This window comes from Dromaius novaehollandiae, chromosome 2, assembly GCF_036370855.1.
Source record: "Dromaius novaehollandiae isolate bDroNov1 chromosome 2, bDroNov1.hap1, whole genome shotgun sequence".
NCBI classification, from domain to species: domain Eukaryota; kingdom Metazoa; phylum Chordata; class Aves; order Casuariiformes; family Dromaiidae; genus Dromaius; species Dromaius novaehollandiae.
Genome location: NC_088099.1, coordinates 49,515,744 through 49,526,862, shown reverse-complemented (window position 1 = coordinate 49,526,862; position 11,119 = coordinate 49,515,744).

Below are 11,119 nucleotides of genomic sequence, written 5' to 3'. Positions count from 1 at the left end.
TCTGAGAGAATGCAGGTGTTTGCTGGGCTGGGGCCAGAATAAAAAGGAAGATGGTTGTATAGCTTGGAATAAGAGGAGTACCCTTGTCCTGCTGCTACATTTTCACAAAGGCAGATTCCAAATGGATTTCATCAAAGCTGGGAAAGATGGGAAGAGATGCCAGATCACCAGGTCGTCAAAGCAGTAGGTGCCCTGCATCAATTAGCAGGTGCAGCAAAGAGTAAGAGCGCTTCCTTCTGTGGAATAGGAAGAAATAATGGATGGGAGAGTCTGAAGGAAAAGTTATTATTCAAGAACTCAAACATTAAGGCAAAAGCCATTGCAGTAATCCAGAAATCATTTAGCTCTTACCCAAGCTGACTTTTCTCAATTTCCTGGTTTAATTTCTTATTATCAGCTTAAGATTCTATCGAGTGGAATATGTTTGGTGGGCAGAAGGGGAAGGCTCTCTGCCAAAGGAGAACTGCACATCTAGGACAAAACATGGTACAACTTAATAATCACAATCACATTAAAATATATAGTATGCTTGAGATCGCAAAATCTCTTCAGCCCTTTTCCTGGAGCTGGCTAACACAATTGTTCGAGGTGACTGTAATACTACTGTGTTTCTGGCCTATGGGTAGCCACTATATTAAACTGTACAATGAACAGTCAGGTTAAAAATAAAAATCAATCCATAAAATTGGGATATAATGTCTGTTTCAAAGGGATTTTTTCAGTACTTCAAATAACGGGTTATGTAGGATATGATAGTGCTCTGTGGTAATACAGGCAAGTGGCAATGAATATGTATAGTCATCTTTAAACCCTGCTACAGAGTTATTTTACTTGGGGCAAAGACTAACTTAACAGACTGTTACAGTAGCTGTGGTCTGTTTCTTGCCATGCAAAGCTACTTGTAAGAGTGTAGAAAGAATGAAAGCTGAAGGAAGAAAAAAACATTTACTGTACCTCAGATTTATCATAGACAGGTTTTTTGTTTCATCATGTATTGTTTAATGCTCCAGAAAATGGTTAATCTAAATGAGGACTGGTCTTAAGCCACAGCTGTTCTCTGAATAGCTGTTGCCTGTTTTACTGTAGATTTGTGGTTAGGTAGCAAAAGGCTTCCCAGAGTTATTTCTGGGGTGAATATTATAACATGTTAATTAATAATCAGTGTGTTTCTGCATAGCCTTCCAGCTGAATGAAGGATCTCCAGACGTTTTGTAAGTTACTGATGATAGTGGTGGCTTTGTTGTTAAGAGAGGTTTCATGTCCCCTCTCCTTTTAAAAGTTTTTTAAAAAAAAAAAAAAGTATTATTATGAGAGCTGGGTGAAAAAAATCTCACCCTGTCTTCAAAGGCATTAACTGACATCTCTGAGGAGATTAATGTACATCCATTCCTTCTATGCTTCTTACTAGGGAAGGGAAGTATTCAGCCCATGTGGGATCTAGGCCATGTGCTCAGGTACCTAAAGAGCAAGCTGTTGGTACCTGTTGGTACTCTGCTTTCAACACAGGGAAGCCTGGGGAGCAGCTGGGCATGCAAAAATGGTTGTCTTGGTCGCAAAATACTGGGGACTAAAAACTTCCTCAATCAGCAGGAGAGCTGTCAGTGTGAATTACCACGTTGCAAATGTCAGCAGTGCCTCCTTTTGCTCTGCGTGTCCTCCCACCTGTGCTTCTGTAGAGTCTGTAAGCAGGACAGAATGGACTGGAGGGCTTAAAGGACCTCTTAAAGGTCCTATTCCTTCCACACTCCCCCATCTCCCATTTAATGGCAGTGAAAAGCAGTGGGATGGAGGCTGACCCCCATTCCAACTGGGGCTGTTTCTACCCCTGAGATGTAAATAATGAGTCTAGCCAAAAGCATTACACAGCTTCCAGTTGTCTCAGCAGCCCCCGGAGATTTGCTGCTACCAACTCATATCCCAAATGGATAAACAAAGCTCTGATAGGGTGAAAAGGGCCTACAGCTATCCCAGCTGATGCAACATCTGCCAAGAAATCTTTGAGACTGTGGTTCTCAGGCATGTTAAGGACTATGCTGCCCATTTCTATTTTCTTAGCTCTGTTTAACCCCTCCCTTCCACCCCTAAACAAAAATAGTAGTTAGAGATTTTTAATAGAGGCTTCAACCAAGACTGCTCCTGTTCCCATTTGGGCTGGTGGAAAGTTCCATGTGTTGCTGTGCAGATATTGCCACGTTTTCATTGACTCGAGTCCAGTAGAACTAAGAGGAAACATCTGTGGAGCAGGATAGCTCAGTGTTTGTCCCAGAAATTTTTAATTGCTTCTGCTGGGAGTGTCGAGTGGCTGAAAGCTGTGTATTAGAGCTGAAGAGTCCAGCAGCTCCTGCTGGACTTCTGCTTGTGTTGCTCACGAAGCGCACAGTTGCAATTTACCCTCCCCCCCCCCGGTGTATCCCATCCTAAGCTCTGTTTGACAAGGACAGCTTCCTTGAAGCAGAAGAGGGCCATGTTGTAGGTGCTTGGATCTGTGGTTTGCTTTCATGTGCCTCCAGATCTGTATTTGTGCTGAGTGTGACACTCACCAAGCTAGGGAGCCTGATCAGCTGGCATTTTGCAGCTCCAGTAGCCATCCAACATTGTAATGGCTTAGCTTGGGAAGGAGAGGGAGGCTTGTTCTGGCTGGGGATTTGAGGTGAGGGAGAAGAGAGAGGGTCCATGCCACCCACATTTAGGCTTTAAAAAAATTGCTTCACCACAGCTGTTCTGCAACCAAATTTGTAGGAGCTAGAGCTCTCTTGTGGCTCCCTGGGGACTTGTGGAGACTTGAGTATGATAGGCAACCACTGGGCCCCAGAGAGGGGGAAAAGTCAGTGTGACTCTGTGAGTGGTGAGACCTGGGAGGAGAGCTCTGGTCCTTACCCCAGAGCCTTGCAGGCTGCTTTTTGTAAAATGTTCATTGAGCAAAGTACAAGAGCAGGCCTGGAAGTGGAACTGAAACTCTTCAGCTGTCAACCTCTGTGCTACTCCCCCCTGCTCCCAAACCCCTTGTCTCCTAGTATGCTCCTGCCTGCTTACGCTCCTGCCTGCTTGCACTCCCTGCCACTGTAGCCAGCTATTCCCACTAAGGCAAGGTGAGGATACTTCTGTTTGCTGTGCCCAGCTGAGGCAGGTTTCCCCGGGCCCGGCTCCCCACAGTGCCATAAGAGAGGCAGGGGCCCGGTGCTTGTTTCAGGACTGCACTTTTAATCCTTGGTCCCTCAGTCCTTTCTCTGGTCAAGCCTGGGACTCCCGGGCAGAAGGTGCTCGCTCACCAGCCTGCCTTCACACACTGAATCGTCGCTGTTTACTGGAGTAAATGGGGATTTTCTGCTGCTCACTTTCTAAACCAAAGTGTCTTCACAATGAACAAGTCAGAAATGAGTGAAATCCAGGGCTATGGCTAGGTGTAACCTCATGGAAATCCCAGAACCAGGTGGCATATGGGTTTACTTCTCATAATTATGGAACTGAACCTGATAACTGTGAATCAGGTCTACGCTGAGCCTCCCTAGCCATAGGTTAAGGTGATGGGAGCAGTGCCCACTGTTTTGCTTGCCATAGTTGTGCTCCAGAGAATGGCCAAGTGTGTCCAAAAACACAAATGGAGATTCAACAAGGGCTCTGCAGAAAATGGCTGCTAGAGGCATGCGACGCAATGGTTAGTGTTTCCAGCCAAGACCAGGCATAATGCTTTAAAGAGAAGGTCACTGGGAGCCTCTTTTGCTACTCAGGCCCGCAGCCCTGACATGGCACAAAAGTAGCTATTACCAGCACCGACTGGCTGCAGTCTTCAAGGAAACAGCCACATGCAACTCTAGATGCAACAGCAGCACCAGCGAAGCAGCAGTCATGTGAGCTTTGTGCTGCCACAGGCTGGAATCTCCGCGGGATGTTGCTTCTCCAGCCAGCAGCCACTACACCATGCTCGTCCTTCGGGGCATGCCTGGCTCCAGGGAGCGAGCTAGCTGGAGCCCATAAGCCGTGCAAAAGCACGAATTAGTATTCCTTCTAGGTTAGTACGATGGCCAGTGTTTTCAGATGACAGTACCCAAGTTTAAATCTGTCAGCCCACAAATTAGGGATCTAAGTCACAGATGCCTAGTTTTCAAGGCATCAGCAGCTCTTTATGGTTTTAGGGACTTGTAAACAGAAGAAAGCCACTCTAGGAAGGCAGGGCACTTTGTTAGCTACCCATCTTCTCACAGAGAGACCGTAGTGCTTCTATTGGTGTTTTTTTAAATTAATTAACCACATTTCTACCTATCCAGTAACAAGGACTTTTTTTTCTGTCCCTGCGAAACAGTGCTAGACTCTCAGCTGGGCTGCTGTTAATGACTCTCCAGCAATGCTTTTAAGCACAGTTTCATCCACTGGAACACTTTAATATGGCCAAGGTTATCCTAAGAGCTCTAAACATTTCTGTTGTCATCCTGTTCTCAAGACTAGGCTAAGATCAGCTATACAGGCACCCCAGAGTTTCATGTCACACCATTTGTAGATCAGATTTGATCTCCTCAATTTAGACCCAAAAGTTCACCGTTACTGAGGCCCCTCAGCTAGTACCTTGGGAGGGGAAAAAGGAGATGAAATCTCAGCCGTTTTGTGATGTACGGAGACCCTCTTCCACCCAGCTGACCTGGCAGGGACCAACTTTTCTGGGGATGCGCCAGGCGTGCGTGGGGCTGGGTGTACTCAGACACCCTAGCGGGGCAGGCCCCCTCTTCCAAAGGAGTTCTCTCACTAAACGTTTTCTCACAGCGTTTTGGCAAGCAGTAAGTTTTGATATCGTCAGGCTTGGCAAACTTTTGGGTTCAAAAGTCGTGATTTAAGTCCTGCTTCTCTTTGTTGCTCCTGGAGAGAGATCAGCTTTAATCTGATGAAGTTCTTCAAGAGTATGCTGCGCACTGGGAGGGTAGTAAAAGGTTGCTTGCTTCCTGCTGTGTGATCGTGCAAGCTTTTCTCTAAACTCAAACAAATTAAGAAATTTGTAAGGCTTATGTTGAAATTCTTTTGCAATCCCTTAATTCAGCAACCACAGCTATATGAAAGGAAACCAATCACTCAACTACGATAAAGATTTGCAATAAGATTGTAAGCTGGCAGTACTGCAATCTGCTTCCCAGCACTAAAATGCTGACTTTTATTTCAACAATAACTTTACTTCCGCTGATGCTGAGATGGTTTCTTGCAGCCTGGCTAAACTGCTCAAGCAACCTACACAATTAGGAATTTCTCCACAGTTTTAGTATTAGATTTAGAAGTTCGATTGCAGTTTTCCATTGGCTGGTCAGACTTTTAGGAGGACGTGGATGGTGGGCACATGAAAGAAAAGCAGCGAAGGAAGACAGATTTACCCCTTAGCCCACAGGAGTCTGGAAGCTCCAAGCAGAAGGGAGGTTGAGTCCTTCAGTGCAGCTCCTTCGGGAAACGGGAGGATTTTGAGAGGCTGCTAGCACTTGAACTCAAGCTCTCCACATTTGTCTTAAACTGCATCCAAATTAAGGCCTGCAGATCTCCTATCACATAGCTCCTTCTGTCCTGTGAGCTCTGGAGAGCCATGGGGTAGGGAAGTGGCTGCGCTTGCTGCGGGATGTGATGGGAAGGTCCCTCCCTAGGTTCAGAGCCGGTTTCCTAGTGCTGGCGCTGGGTATAACATTTTGGCGAAGTGCTGACTCCTTCGTTTTCCCCGGCCTTGTCCTCAGGAAAGCCACCCATTTCCTCAGTGACTATCGTGTTCCATCTTGATCAGTCTCAGAAACAATGATCCGTAGATGCAGCTCTTTCCATTTTAACCTGTTCTGATGTTTATGCTGGTGGAAATCAGGAGGGATGCCAGCACAAATTCAGGCAGTGGCTAATATCGGAGATGTTTGTCTGTTCTCCCCACTTCGCCACAGCATGCTTTTTGCTCTCCGCTGCTGTATCACTCCTATTCCTCTTTGAAGTTACTGTGATGCTGCTGAGGCACAAAGCCTCCCTTTGCAGAGCAGACCCAGCCAAGCAGCAGAAGTCCAAAGCATCACCTGCTGCCCCTGCAGTGGGTCAAGCCACAGAGCTGCACGGACCATGTCTAAGGGTGCTTTCAGGTCTCTCCGTTGAGTTTGTAGTGCCAGCACCGGCGGCAGGGACAGGCGCCTTCCCAGAGGAGAGGGGCCACAGCCTCACTTCACACCCACGTTCCCCTGCCGTGCAAGGAGCAAACAGGATTTGGCATAGCCCTGGGCTGCCTTTCAACGGGTAGCTCAGCCTTGAAAAGCCAAGGCTGGTAATTGCCCATCTTGATAATAACCACGCAAATGCTGTTATCTAGTCCACCCTTCTACTTCCCAGCCATTGTGCAGAGGCACTCTCTCATTTCTTGGCTTGGCAATACCTGCTCCTTTCCTAGGAGTTGAATCAAAATAGTCTCTGATCTCGCTGCCCGTTTCCTTGCCTAGCTGGGCATGAAATCACAGGTCTGCATTGTTGCCAGAAGGATCCAGCTTCCTTTCATGGGCTTGTTCCAGCCACTGTTTTGCTAACTGAAATCCCTCCAACTTCAGCATCACGGCCTATTTCTTAGGTTTCCCAAAGCCACGTAAACTTTTCTGACTGCTTCCCTTCACCTTCAGCTCACTGTTTATTCTTCCCTGCAGCCCTGGGACGGTTTCCCTAGGCATATTTTCTTTTGCATTCTTCCATCTTAGCTAATGGGAGTTACAGTCTGTCTGACCAGGAGACCGAGCATGACATGAGGGAAGTAAAGTACTTTTACTTTACTGGGAAGTAAAATTCATAATTCCACAGGTTTAAATAAACACAGACACAAACTGGTTTCTTAGCATATTATAATCTTCCTCCCTCTTGTTAAGCCCTCCGTAAATTAGCTGTCTCTGTCCTTCCCTATGAGGTAATACCTCCTCTCCATCGCCCTTTTGGTGTCTCTCCTATTCCACAAGCAGCGGCTGCCTGTTTTCTCAGAAGGGCTATGCACATCTAATGAAACTCTCAGCTGTTGTTTTTTAGCTATTAAGTTTGCTACTTCTGTTTCAACCCTGAAAGGAAGGGTTTGTGTGCCCAAAACCTCACCTACTTTTTCCAGTTGTGTTAGTTCATCTAATAAAAAGGATCACTTCTACCCAGGAGGTGAGGATTACCGTACCCCTCTCTCCTACGCCTTGCTTGCATAATAAGTGTGAATCATCAACAGCTCAAAAGCGTTATATCTAGCCAAAGAACCAACTTACAAAAGACCACCGATATCCATGTTATTTAACTTGAACTGCAGCCTCCGGTCTCAGCAGAAGCCCGGGCAGGGAGTGCTGTGGTGTGGGCAATGGCCTTGCACGCTTTCACCCAGCGCTTCCCCATAAACATCCCAGCTCTGCACACAGGCCTGGGGCGTTACAGCAGCACGTCAGCGTGGTCCTGTTGGGTGAGTTCATGTGCGTTTATGAGCTATTAGGATGTCAAGGATTTCTTTTTTTTCAGTCTATTTAAGACAGAGTTGTGGCAAAGCCCCCTTTCAAACAAGTGTTACAATCAGATACAGGCTTTTTAAGCCTCTTTCTTCTTCCTTTTTCTTCCCCCGCCCCCCCGCCCCCGACTAAAATTCTGGCATTTGGTGCTTAGGGAAGGCGGGAAGTCCCACCTGAGATGAACTGGCGCAGGACCTGCGGGCTGGCGGGCGAGACCCTCCTGATGCCCAGGCTGGTGCTTCTGCGCAGGGACCACGTGCCCTGAACAGGGCCGTGGTAAAGCCCCCTCGCTCCTGTCGTCCGCTGTTCGCACCTCTGGGTGACTGGTCACCACGTGGCACCTGCAGCAAGAGTAGACACCTCCTCGTAGAAGTCACGCGCTCCCTCAGCCCAAAACACCAGCTCTCAAGCAGAGAAGGACAGTGCCTGGCGCGGCGAGCACGTCAGCCAGCAACGCCGGCGAGCCGCAGAGCAAGGCGAGCGAAGCAAGGCCCCGGCAATGTGGTCCCCAGGCAGCTCTAGGTGGAAAAGCCTGGCCTGAGCCAACTGCGGGAAGAGCTCATCCCAGCCGGGCGGCATCACTTCAGTAGGCCCATGCTGGGAGAGGTGTTGAGGATCTTCTGCCAACTCAGACATCGGTCTAGGCAGTGCAGAAATATAGCGCTGCAGCTGGTCCCCACCATCCAGAAACCCTGTGGTTAGGAGCAGTGTCAGCTGATGCCTCATTAGAGTCATCTAATTAATTTTACACACAACAGCAAAGAGAGAATTTCAGTTTTTCCCCAGTGGGGCAGAACATTAATCAAAGAAAAGACAAGCAAGCAAATCTGGAGCCAAGGAAAACCAGGAGGTGCTGAGCTGACCAGAAGTACTTTGGATTAGTAAATGCAGCTGAAGTATCAAGAGGAGGGAACGTGTACGTGTGTGCGTAGGTGTCTGGCATCTCCTGGGCTCCATCTTATTTTGGGGTGGTCCGAGCGGGAGGATAGTAAATCCCAAGAAACATTTATTCTTCTGCTTAAATTTGTGTGTGTGTGTGTGGTAAAGAGGAATGAAAAGCAAACTCATTCTTCCTTGGCTTCGAAAGTCTGGGCTGCAGCTGCATGCAGGTAGGATATAAAGCCAGAGTTTTCCCTATTCACCAAAAGAGCTTGGCAGTGTGACACAGTTATAGCCAAACTAAATCAACAGCAGCTCTTTTTCCAGACACACCCCTGTTTAGCTCAGACTTTTTATGCTCGTAAAACTCCAGTGGCCCACGTTGTGTTGGGTGACATCTTTGCTTAATTTTTCAGAAAGGATTTAAGGGCAATCACTGTTGTCCGGAGGGGTTTGCTCTCACGAATACTTGGCCTCCCTCTCTCCTCTCTGCACAGATTTCCTCTGCTTGCTCAAAGATTGCTGCTCCTACGGCAGGAGAGACTCCCCTGCTTGTGCTGCAGCAACCCATACATCGGTGGTGATTTTGATTTAGGCTGCTGGGCTGCTCCTCAAGCAGCTGAACCGCTCTGAAGTCAGCTGGGAACTGGCAGGAGGGATGAGGGGAAAGCAGCTTTCGTGGGGAGCGTTTCAGCCATCCCAAGTTGAGCTCTTCCCCTCTCACCCATTACAGCTCTAGAAGCCTAAACACTTGTTCTCAAAACCAAATTCTGACCCAAATCTCAAAGCACGTTTGCTCATCCCATCACTCAGGTGGCCCCTGCGAAGACCCCCCAATGCATAGCTGGACTCTGTTGCAGCGAACATGAAGCATCAAGAGGATTTTCAAAGCCACCAAGCCTTATTAAGTGGCTCAGGGCTTTTAGAAACCCGGCCTCGAGACATTTTGGCTTACCTACCCTGCTGCAAGCCAGGCTTTCCAGGTGCAAAGAGCACCTTTAAATTTTGACTCTGGAGGGGGTGAGTATTGTCAGAGGAGGAAAACAGACAGCAGTAAAGGCAGTGACAGAGGCAGTTGCTCTCTCTTTGCTGGCCAACCGTGGCATCCCTAAGGAGAAAACGAGTGGTGTCGCCACAGATAAGCCTGGGCTTTTGAAAGCTAAAGCTACAGCAGGCTTATGGTTCCACAGCTCCGTGTGAAGATTTCACAGGGGCTGAAAGCAACCCAAGCCAAAGCGATGCGCTCACTGCTGTCACGAATGACACAGTCCTCGGGAAGATAGCAGTCCAGTGCCAGGCAGATGTAGTGCACTGGGTGCGGAGAGGCAGCAGCCTCCCTGCTTGCATCAGCCTTTCTCTGCCACGGGAGGCGAAGTGTCCTCCGCACTCTTTGCACCCCTGCTTTCACCTAGGCTGCCTTGGTATCGCTGCAACAAGACCCAGGCCAAGGCGACCCGCATTTTCCAGTAGTGCATTGCTTGTTCCTCCCCAAAGCATTTCATGGGGGGGGGGGGGGTTGATTTCACAGCGTGTTTCTGCAGCAATGCACCTATTTTTCAGATGGCTTTTCAGACAAGGATGCAGACGTAGAGGCTGGGGCCAGGATCGCCCTTGCTGCTGCCTGGTGGTGAGAGGCAGAGCCATAACATTCCCAGCGCCGAACTCGGGCAGCAGAAAGGGTTAAAGAGCAACCTGCTCCCTCAGTCTCTGTCTCCCGTTCCTATCAGGGACTTTGTACCTTAATGAGTAGCCTTCGATTTCGATTAAAAACTCCAGAGCTAGTGTTTGATTTCCCATCCCGAAGAACTAAAACCGGTTTTGAAAATGGAAATTATGGGAGCAAACTACATTTCAAACAAGCTCCTCTTGCAGCGGGGGCTTGGGCCTGTTCCAGGCTGGGCAGGTTGAATGGAGATGGATGGGTGTCCTGGTTTCACCTGGGCACGTGAACCAGGCGCCGGGCTGCGACGGCGTCTCGGAGAGGAGGCGCTTGCATGGTTCAGTCTCGGCGCAAGTGCAACCTCAGGCTGGCCCCATGCGTGGACAGATGAGACGGCGCAGGGATTAACACTGAGCCATGAACACAGATGCTCTTTCCAAAAGTGAGCAGAACTTTTCCCTGGCTTTAGGTGTAGCTGGAAAAAGCAGGCAGCATCACTAAATGTGTTGCAAAACTGTCATTAATCTGCATTCCCCAATAGCAAACTGCTCCCAGACCATTCACCTGTACCTCAGGCTCCCAGGCAAGCAAAAAAATTACCCCCAGCCTGTACCTGCGACCCTCAGAAACCAGAGCTGCTGGGTGGCTTTGTGACGGTCCCTAGATTAAAGCTGCAGGAGAAGCGACCGCGCGGGCTGGCGGTGGGGGACGTTCGCCTCTGAGCCATTCTCGCCCCCCGGACGCTGCCACCTCTGCGGGGCAGCGCAGCTCTTCGTCAGCCCGCTTAGGGAGCCAAGAGGCCTTTTTTAATTGTTCAACCTGCTCAAAAAAAAAAAAAAAAAGAAAGAAAAGAACAGAAAAGAAAAGAAAAACGGAATAAAGGGCCCCTGAGCCGCGGGAAAGGGCCAGCCCCCGTAATGTCCTTTTTGCACTCCCAAGTTTTCGCTAGCGTCGGGGGACACGCAATCGATCCCGTGGCGTTTTACCGAAGCCTGTAGGAAACCAGCCTGGCTGCGTTCCTAGCCTTTCTCTCTGTTTGGGTTAGTCGCCTTTCAGCGAGTTTGCGCTTTTCTTTTCTTTTAACACCCCCCCCCCAAAAAAAAAAAAAAAGGGGGAAAGAAAAAAG